This window comes from Musca domestica, unplaced genomic scaffold, assembly GCF_030504385.1.
Source record: "Musca domestica strain aabys unplaced genomic scaffold, Musca_domestica.polishedcontigs.V.1.1 76, whole genome shotgun sequence".
Lineage (NCBI taxonomy): Eukaryota > Metazoa > Arthropoda > Insecta > Diptera > Muscidae > Musca > Musca domestica.
Genome location: NW_026712396.1, coordinates 894,681 through 904,204, shown reverse-complemented (window position 1 = coordinate 904,204; position 9,524 = coordinate 894,681). Strand labels below are relative to the sequence as shown.

At 40.2% G+C, this 9,524-nt stretch overlaps 1 long non-coding RNA gene across 1 annotated transcript; it reads right to left on the bottom strand.

The window, feature by feature from the left end:
* Positions 1–836: 836 nt before the first annotated feature.
* On the bottom strand, positions 837–1,339 carry LOC131806461 (uncharacterized). The gene is made up of 2 exons (XR_009344048.1): positions 1,254–1,339; positions 837–984 (listed from the first exon to the last, which is right to left on the bottom strand). It is a non-coding gene; the product is annotated as an uncharacterized LOC131806461 (long non-coding RNA).
* Between the last annotated feature and the right edge of the window lie 8,185 nt (positions 1,340–9,524).

Below are 9,524 nucleotides of genomic sequence, written 5' to 3'. Positions count from 1 at the left end.
GTAGAACCGGTCACATATAGTGTTCGGTTTGAGGTGCGATAGAGGGAGGCTCGCTACTGCAGGAGCTTGCCAAAGGGTAGCTAGTGATTTTTCTAAAGATCATCGGCCGTCCTCCGACTAATAAAAGCGTTAGTCGGGAATACTTTTTCCAAGACTGGCTCTCATTAATTTGAGTGGCTGGTAATTCATTTACACAGGGGTTTCGGCTCGCTGTTCCACAGGAGCTTCGGCTCGCTGTTCCACAGGAACTTCGGTTCGCTGTTCCACAGGAGTTTCGGCTCGCTGTTCCACAGGAGCTTCGGCTCGCTGTTCCACAGGAACTTCGGTTCGCTGTTCCACAGGAGTTTCGGCTCGCTGTTCCACAGGAGCTTCGGTTCGCTGTTCCACAGGAACTTCGGTTCGCTGTTCCACAGGAGTTTCGGCTCGCTGTTCCACAGGAGCTTCGGCTCGCTGTTCCACAGGAGTTTCGGCTCGCTGTTCCACAGGAACTTCGGTTCGCTGTTCCACAGGAACTTCGGTTCGCTGTTCCACAGGAACTTCGGTTCGCTGTTCCACAGGAGCTTCGGCTCGCTGTTCCACAGGAGTTTCGGCTCGCTGTTCCGTATTATAGTCAAACGTTGGTAGTGGAGTAGACGTAGTTAGAGAATCGTAGATAGGCTAGTTACCTCGCCCCTGTAGCCGACCCGAATAACAGAAACCCGAGCTGACGAACGAGCCCCGAACCATCTACACGAACGCATCGGTTGCCGAATCTACCCTCAACGAGCTGTCAAACACGAACGAGCCCCGAACCATCTACACGAACGCATCGGTTGCCGAATCTACCTTCAACGAGCTGTCGAACACGAACGAACCCCGAACCATCTACACGAACGCATCGGTTGCCGAATCTACCCTCAACGAGCTGCCCAACCAGTACGAATGTCAATCCAATCATCATAATTCCTGATCGTCGACAACCGACGACCACAAGTTCCCGATTACCTTCAAATCGTCAACAAGTTCCCGATTACCGTCAAATCTTCAACAGAACGCATCACCCGAACACAATCATCGTAATTCCTGATCGTCGACAACCGATGACCACAAGTTCCCGATTACCTTCAAATCGTCAAGAAGTTCCCGATTACCGCCAAATCGTCAACGAACACAAGTTCCCGATTACCGTCAAATCGTCAACAGACCGCATCACCCGAACACAATCATCATAATTCCTGATCGTCGACAACCGACGACCACAAGTTCCCGATTACCTTCAAATCGTCAACGAACACAAGTTCCCGATTACCGTCAAATCGTCAACAGACCGCATCACCCGAACACAATCATCATAATTCCTGATCGTCGACAACCGACGACCACAAGTCCCGATTACCTTCAAATCATCAACGAACGCAAGTTCCCGATTACCGTCAAATCGTCAACAGACCGCATCGGCCGAACGCAATCATCGTAATAATCTGATCGTCGACGACCGACGACCACAAGTTCCCGATTACCGTCAAATCGTCAACAGACCGCATCAGCCGAACGCAATCATCGTAATAATCTGATCGTCGACGACCGACGACCACAAGTTCCCGATTACCTTCAAATCGTCAACGCAAGCGTCACCCGAACGCAACATCGTAATTCCCTATCTTCTTCACAATCAACCTCCGACGGTCATCCCCGAGTATCCGATCGTCGACTAACCACACTCATATCAACCACCCGAGTACTCATTGCGTACACCCGACATCATCACTCCCGATTGTCCACGAACCCCCGATCACCAATTAAGCAACATCACCTTGGAGTCACGAACATATCCGAAGTCCATTTGCCATCCTATATTCAATACTTATCTTATCGTATTTCAACCCGAGTAGATTGTAATCTAGAATTAAAGATCAATAAAACATCCGATATTTACCCCCAGGAAAGGGAGAAATCTACTCTTATTATTTCATAAGGTTTAGTGGGTCCTTATGGCGACTCTGGGTACAGCTGAGCTTACCTCAGCCGACGAGAAAACCACGTTACACCACCTCTACGCCTTCACCCAATACCAAATTTAATACCTTTCCAACAATTATGGTATGCATTTTTAAAATAATCTCCATATCGCAATATCAGATACCAACAGTAACCTCAATATCAAATTTCAGGTTTACACCTCTGTAATTTCTCCGTTGCAAATTTAGTACCATTTCGTACAACATATCTCAACACCGGATACCAAGAGAGATAACTCAATATTAAATTTCGGAATACCAACCCTATAGATTCACTGAAAAACAAATTTAGTACTATTTCGTGCTTTTCGTACAATTATAGTAAACATTTTCAAAACACTTTCCATAACTCAATTCCAGATACCAACAGAGACCTCAACATCAAAATTGAGGATTCCAGACCGATCCTTTCACCCAATAAAAAGTTTAGTACTTTTTAGTACTTTTCTTACAAATATAACACCCCAAAAACTGTGACATCCATTTCAAATTTCAGAACTTACCCTATACCAAATTTAGTACCATTTTGTACTTTTCTTAAAGTTATAGTACGCATTTCTAAAAACCACCTTCATATCTAAATTTCAGCCCTATTCCTTCACCGAATACCAAATATAGTATCTTTTAGTACTTTTCGTACAAATTTAGTACGAATTTCTAAGCCACCGCCGGTGCGCACGATAACTCTCGAAGGGAGTATCCGATTTGATTCAAACTTGGTATATCGTAATATTTTTGTCAAACTTAGATCGAGTTCGGAGATTAGCAATATCGGCCCACTCCTTCTGGTACCTTCCACACAGAATGTCAAAATTTTCTAAGAAAATAATTTATTGCACAGAAAGATAAAGTATAATCCGATTTTGCTCGAATTTTGCGAATCCTCATATTTTCATCACTGCTAGGTCATGTGCTAAAATGGACAATATCGGTCCACTCCATCGGGGACCTCCCCCACAAAGGGTCAAAATTTTGAATAATTAAAGCTCTTATAAAATGTGATGTAAGATTCCGATAGTCTTCAAATTTCACATATCCCAATATTTTTATTAACACAAGGTCTGGTGTTAAGAGGCAATACATCGGTCCACTTCTTTTGGTACCTCCTCCACAAAAGGTTAACATTTTCAAAAAAATATATATAATATATTTTTTGCACAGAAAGAGAAACGATTAGCCGATTTTGCTCTAACTTTGCAAATCCTAATATTTGCGTCAGTGCTAGATCGGGTGCGAAAATGGACAATATCGGTCCACTCCATCAAGTACCTCCCCCACAAAGGGCCAATATTTGGAATTATTATAACTCTGAAATAATGTGATGTAAGGATCCGAACATCTTCAAATTTCACACATTTCAGTATTTTTATAAACCCAAGATCTGGTATTAACATGGGATGTATCGGACCACTCCTTCTGGTACCTCCCCCACAAAGTGTCGAAATTTTGAATACCCATAAAGCTCATAAAACGCTAAATTTACATCAGATTCCATTTAGACTTGGCACATCTCAATATTTCTATCACCACAATATCTTTTATAAAGGTGGTATAGATTGAACCATTTCTTCTCCCCCATACATAGGTTTCTAGATTTTGAAAAACAAAACACTCAAATAAAGCGAAATATATATGAGTCGATATAACGTCGGAATATTTATATCCTATTTTTGGGTCCGATACGAAATGGACAATATTGGCCCATTCCTTCGGAACCTGCTCCATAGAGGCTCAAAGGTTTGAATAATAGTAACACTAGTCAAATTATTTTTAAATAATCGAACACAGGCTGAGGGTATATATCTGTCGGCAATACCGACTGATACTTTTTAACTTGATTTAGGGTGTCATTTTAGTTCATAACTAAATTTAGTAATGGGGGAAGTTGAAAACCTGAAATCCTGAATTTTGAAATGGACGTCACTGTTGGCGTTTGAGGTTGAGAGGTATTTACACATAGAGGTAGTTTTGGAAATGTGTACTAAAATTTTATGAGAAGTGCTAAATGTTACTAAATTTGGTATTGAATGAATGTATAGAGCTGGAATCTCGAAATCTGATATTGAGGCCTCCCTTGGTATCTGGTAGTAGCTTTGGCACTATACTATAATTGTTCGAAAAGTACTACGAACTTTGATGATTTCTTTTGGATATGCGTACTAAATGTTACTAAATTGGTAACTGGGATAGAGCTGAAGTTCTGAAATTTGCTATTGAGGCCACTATGGGTTTCGTGGGGCTGCATATGGAGACATTGAAATAGTTGTGGACAGTAAGATTGGATGTGGGTCCATTCTGCAATGGTTTTACTAACATCCTCCTCGGTCAACTTCAAAATGAAAGATTTTGAATTGGTCTAGTACTCGGTGGTGCTTGTAATAGCTTTCTTTAAATTTCGAAAATACAAAATCGCCAGTTGTCAAATTTTTGGGTTACGTTTTATGACATTTTTTCTCCATATTTCTTTTATTATACCCTACATCACAAGGTGGTCAGGGTATTATGTGTTTGTGCATTTGTTTGTAACAGGCAAAAGGAAACGAGATAGACCCATAGTTCCTTTTAATGCTCTGCATAGAATCACATTCTGAGTCGATTTGTGCATGTCCGTCCGTCCGTCCGTCCGTCCGTCCGTCCGTCCGTCCGTCTGTTCATGTATTTTTGTGAACAAAGTACAGTTCGCATTTATTGCCCTATCCAGATGAAATTTTGCACAAATCATTTGTTTGGCTCAAGGACGAACCCTATTGATATTGGAGATAATCGGTTAAAATTTAGATATAGCTCCCATATATATCTTCGTCCGATTTGCTTTTTATTGGGCACCAAACGTGTAATATCAGCCCGAATTGTATGGAATTTTGCACATACAACCAAATTAGGCCTCAAAATATGTATGCCAAATTTGAAAAAATCGGTTCAGATATAGCTATAGCTCCCATATATATTATTCATCCGATTTTTTATTTTTGTCCTCCGCAGCCGTAATATGCACTCTGTAACAACATAATTTGGGGAAATATATCAAATACAGCTCAGAAATACATTTGCTAAATTTTATCGAGATTTGTTCAGATTTGGATATAGCTCCCATATATAACTTCGTCCGATTTACCTGTTATTGTGCACCAAACGTCTAATATTTGTCCAAATGGAATGGCATTTGGCACTTACGATCGTATTGAGTCTAGAAGCTAGTATGCCAAATTTGGTGCAGATCGGTTCAGATATAGCTATAGCTCTCATATATACTGTTCATCTGATTTGTCATATTTGTTACCCACAGACGTAATATGCACTCCGTAACAACGATATTCAGGAAAATATATCAGATACAGCTCAGAAATATCTTTGGCAAATTTTATCGAGATCGGTTCAGATTTGGATATAGCTCGCATATATATCATTATCCGATTACAAATTAATTGTGGACCAAATGGGCAATATAAGTCCGAATTTAAAAGATTCAAAAAGATTCAAATTTAGTCCTGCGAACTTTAAATTACAATTATAATAATAGCATGCATGACTAAATTCTGCCATAAAAGTGAAGCTCATCTAAATTAGCAAAGTGGTGTAGGGCCCCGCCCGACTTTAGGGCTTTCTTTACTGGTTTAAAATGTTTACAATATTACAATATAAGTGCTACAAAATTCGGTATTGAGTAAAGGAATAGTGTTGAAACTCTGAAATTTGATATAGGTGTCACCATTGGGGTCTGTGGTTCAAATATGGAGGTGGGTTTGGAAATGCCTACTTTAATTGTTTGAAAAGTACTAAATTGAACTAAATTTGGTAACGTTGGAAGTTAAAGAGCTGAAATCCTGAAATTTGAAATGGATGTCACTGTTGGTGTCTGTGAATTAGGTACTGAGTGAATGTATAGAGTTGTAATCTCTAAATCTGATATTGAGGTCTCCCTCGTTTCTCTCTCATTTCATAAAACGACAATTAATTTAAGAAAGTTTTAATCAAATTAACTTAAACACTTGTTTTTCAAAAGTGAGCCAACGGTCTCCTTACCTATGGTGCGAAAAAGGTGCTAGAGGACTATCTTAAAATTCCGAAATTACAAAATCGCCAGTTGTCAAATTTTTGAGTTATATTTTATAACTTTTTTCTCCTCACTTCCATTATTTTTTTTTATAAAATTTCCAACATCAAACTTTAAATAATTCCATTGACGGATGTTAATATATTTCTTCGTAAATATATATTCTTTTTATTATTTATGTCTTGTTGTTGTTGTTTTTTTTGTCGGTGCGTCCATAATGGCATTTGAGATTTATTTTTATATATTGCAGATTTTGTTCCTTTTTTCCATCGTCTTACGAGTTTGTCGTTTTCCATTGCATCCGAAGGCGAATAAAAAAATCATAACATAAAACATAATATTGCTCGTGTGGACATGCATTGGAAAAACTCCCTACATCAACAAACGTACATATTTACATAGGGATGGCGCTATTTCTCAGAATTGTGCAGTCGGTAAGAACGCAAACACATTTAACTTTTTGACAAATTCTTTTTTATGGATGTAGTTCCCATTCGTCAATAGTGTAGTGAAGGAAGACAGTGTTTCAAAGCTGGAAACAGGTCCAAAATTAAATAATTGTGACGGAATTTAAACGGGAGGTACCTAAATATGGGGGCCACATCAAATCTTTTACCAACATTGCGAATTTTTAATTTAAAATAGGATTAAAAAAACACAGCCCAAAGCTCCACTCCCTATGATTAGCAATCTCTAATTAATATTCTTGAGTTTAAAACGCCTCCATCTATTGGCAATCTTCGAGCACTACGACCGATTCAACCTTGGAACAGGTCAGTATCCGAAAAGCTCATAGGGCTTAACAAACCCCTGTGCTAAGGATGCTTAAAGCTATATGCCGGCTCCTTCTGACTGATCTATATCTCAATAGAATATCAACGGCTATCCGAGGGCAAACCGGATACATCCGAATGAATCAAAAACTAACGGATTTTCAAGAAAACTTTTGACCTTCAGTTAAGAGTGGTAGCTTCCTGTTTTCGATGAGGAGAGCTTCTACCCTTTTGTGAGGAAAGTCTTACTACACGACGGGAAGAGCTTTTGCTTAACGATTTCTAGGAGGAGACCTCCAGGTCTTCTGGCAGAAGAACAATTTTTTTGTCTTCCGGCAGAAGATTAAAATCTTATCTTCAAAGTTAATACCAAATTCTGGTCTTCCGAGAAAATATCAAATTCGGATCTTTTGGTCTCGAGAAGACCAAAATTTGGTCCCCTTCCGCAAGACCATTTTTTTTATCCTAGAAGACCAGAATTTAATCTTCTACCGGATGACCAAAATTTAGTCCTCTCCCGGGAGACCTGAATTTTGTCTTCACCTCGGGGTCTTCTATGAGAAACCACCCCTCTGGTCTTCTATGAGAAGAAAACTCTTCTGGTCTTCCATGAGAAGACCACTCTTCTGGTCTTCCATGAGAAGACCACTCTTCTGGTCTTCCATGAGAAGGCCACCCTTCTGGTCTTCTATGAGAAGACCACCCTTCTGGTCTTCTATGAGAAGACCACCATTCTGGTCTTCTATGAGAAGACCACCCTTCTGGTCTTCTATGAGAAGACCACCCTTCGGGTCTTCTATGAGAAGACCACCCTTCGGGTCTTCTATGAGAAGACCACCTTCGGGTCTTCTATGAGAAGACCACCTTCGGGTCTTCTATGAGAAGACCACCTTTGGGTCTTCTATGAGAAGACTACCTTCTGGTCTTCTTTGAGAAGATCACCCTTCTGGTCTTCTATGAGAAGAGCAAATTCTGGTCTTCTATGAGAAGCTCCTCCAGCTCTTCTAAAAGAAGACCTCCAGCTCTTCTAAAAGAAGACCTCCAGCTCTTCTAAAAGAAGACCTCCAGCTCTTCTATAAGAAGACCTCCAGCTCTTCGATGAGAAGACCTACAGATCTTCTATGGAGGAAGACCTCCAGCTCTCCTATAAGAAGACCTCCATCTCTCCTATAAGAAGACCTCCAGCTCTTCTATAAGAAGACCTCCAAGTCTTCTATGAGAAGACCTCTAGGTCTTCTATGAGAAGACCTCCAGCTCTTCTATGAGAAGATCTCCAGGTCTTCTGTGAGAAAATCTCCAGGTCTTCTGTGAGAAGATCTCCAGGTCTTCTGTGAGAAGATCTCCAGGTCTTCTGTGAGAAGATCTCCAGGTCTTCTGTGAGAAGATCTCCAGGTCTTCTGTGAGAAGATCTCCAGGTCTTCTGTGAGAAGATCTCCAGGTCTTCTGTGAGAAGATCTCCAGGTCTTCTATGAGAAGATCTCCAGGTCTTCTATGAGAAGATCTCCAGGTCTTCTGTGAGAAGATCTCCAGGTCTTCTGTGAGAAGATCTCCAGGTCTTCTGTGAGAAGATCTCCAGGTCTTCTGTGAGAAGATCTCCAGGTCTTCTGTGAGAAGATCTCCAGCTCTTCTATGAGAAAACCTTCAGCTCAGCTATGAGAAGGCCTCCAGCTCTTTTATGAGAAGGTCTCCAGCTCTTTTATTAGAAAACCCTAAGCTCTTCTATAAAAAGGCCTCCAGGTCCGGATCAAGGTTTTATAAGAATAGCTTCAAAACTTCTTTGAGGCGACCTTGTGTACCATTCTTGGAAAACACCTTTAGCTCTTCTAGTAAAAGGCTGTTATGAGAAGGTCTTTCGCTTTTGTGAGAAACTTTTCCTTTCTAGGAGAAGATTTTTTTCTTTTCTAGGAGAAGACTTTCGTCTCTTCTATGATAAGATTTTATAGGCTTCCTTTTTGTGAGAAAATCTTCTTGACCTTTCCATCTCCCCTTCTATGACGAGATCGTTGGGTTTTTCGTTCAATTTGGAAATATTTTGTTCTTCCCTTCTATGGGAAGACCTACTGGTCTTCTCTTCTTTGAAAAGAAGAATGACCCTCTCTTCTACGACCCTCTCGTCTAAGACCTTTTCGTTTACTCCTATGAGAAGATTGTCTGTTTCTCTCGTCTATAAGAATGCTTTTTGATCTTTTCTTGTACGGGAAGACCATCCGGCTCATCCTTTTATGTGAACCGATCTTCCGGTGCTCTCTTCTACGAGAATAATATTTGGCCTTTTCTTCTTTATAATGAGACCTCTTGGTGTTCTCATCTATGAGGAGACTTGTTTTCTCTTCTCCCCTTGGTCTTCTGGTATTTCTCTATGAGGAGACCTTCAGCTCGTCTATGAGAATACCTTTTCGTCTTCCATGAGAACTATTGAAATTAATTATCTGAAGGCTACATTTCAGTTATTCTTCGAGTTACTGTCCTGGTCGTCCACAACCTCAACGAAGATGATTGATTTTCATTTGCTTGATAATTGAAACTATCCAAGAATCTGTCCCACTGACCACCGGTCCCCCTAGACCAATATGTATTTTGTCAGCCAGTCAGTCAGTGGCACTGCAAAGAAACACTTTGGCATTCCGAAGAAGAGGAAGAAGAAAACAAAAAAAAAAATGCAAATAAAACGAAAAATATCAACAACTGATGGTACTACAA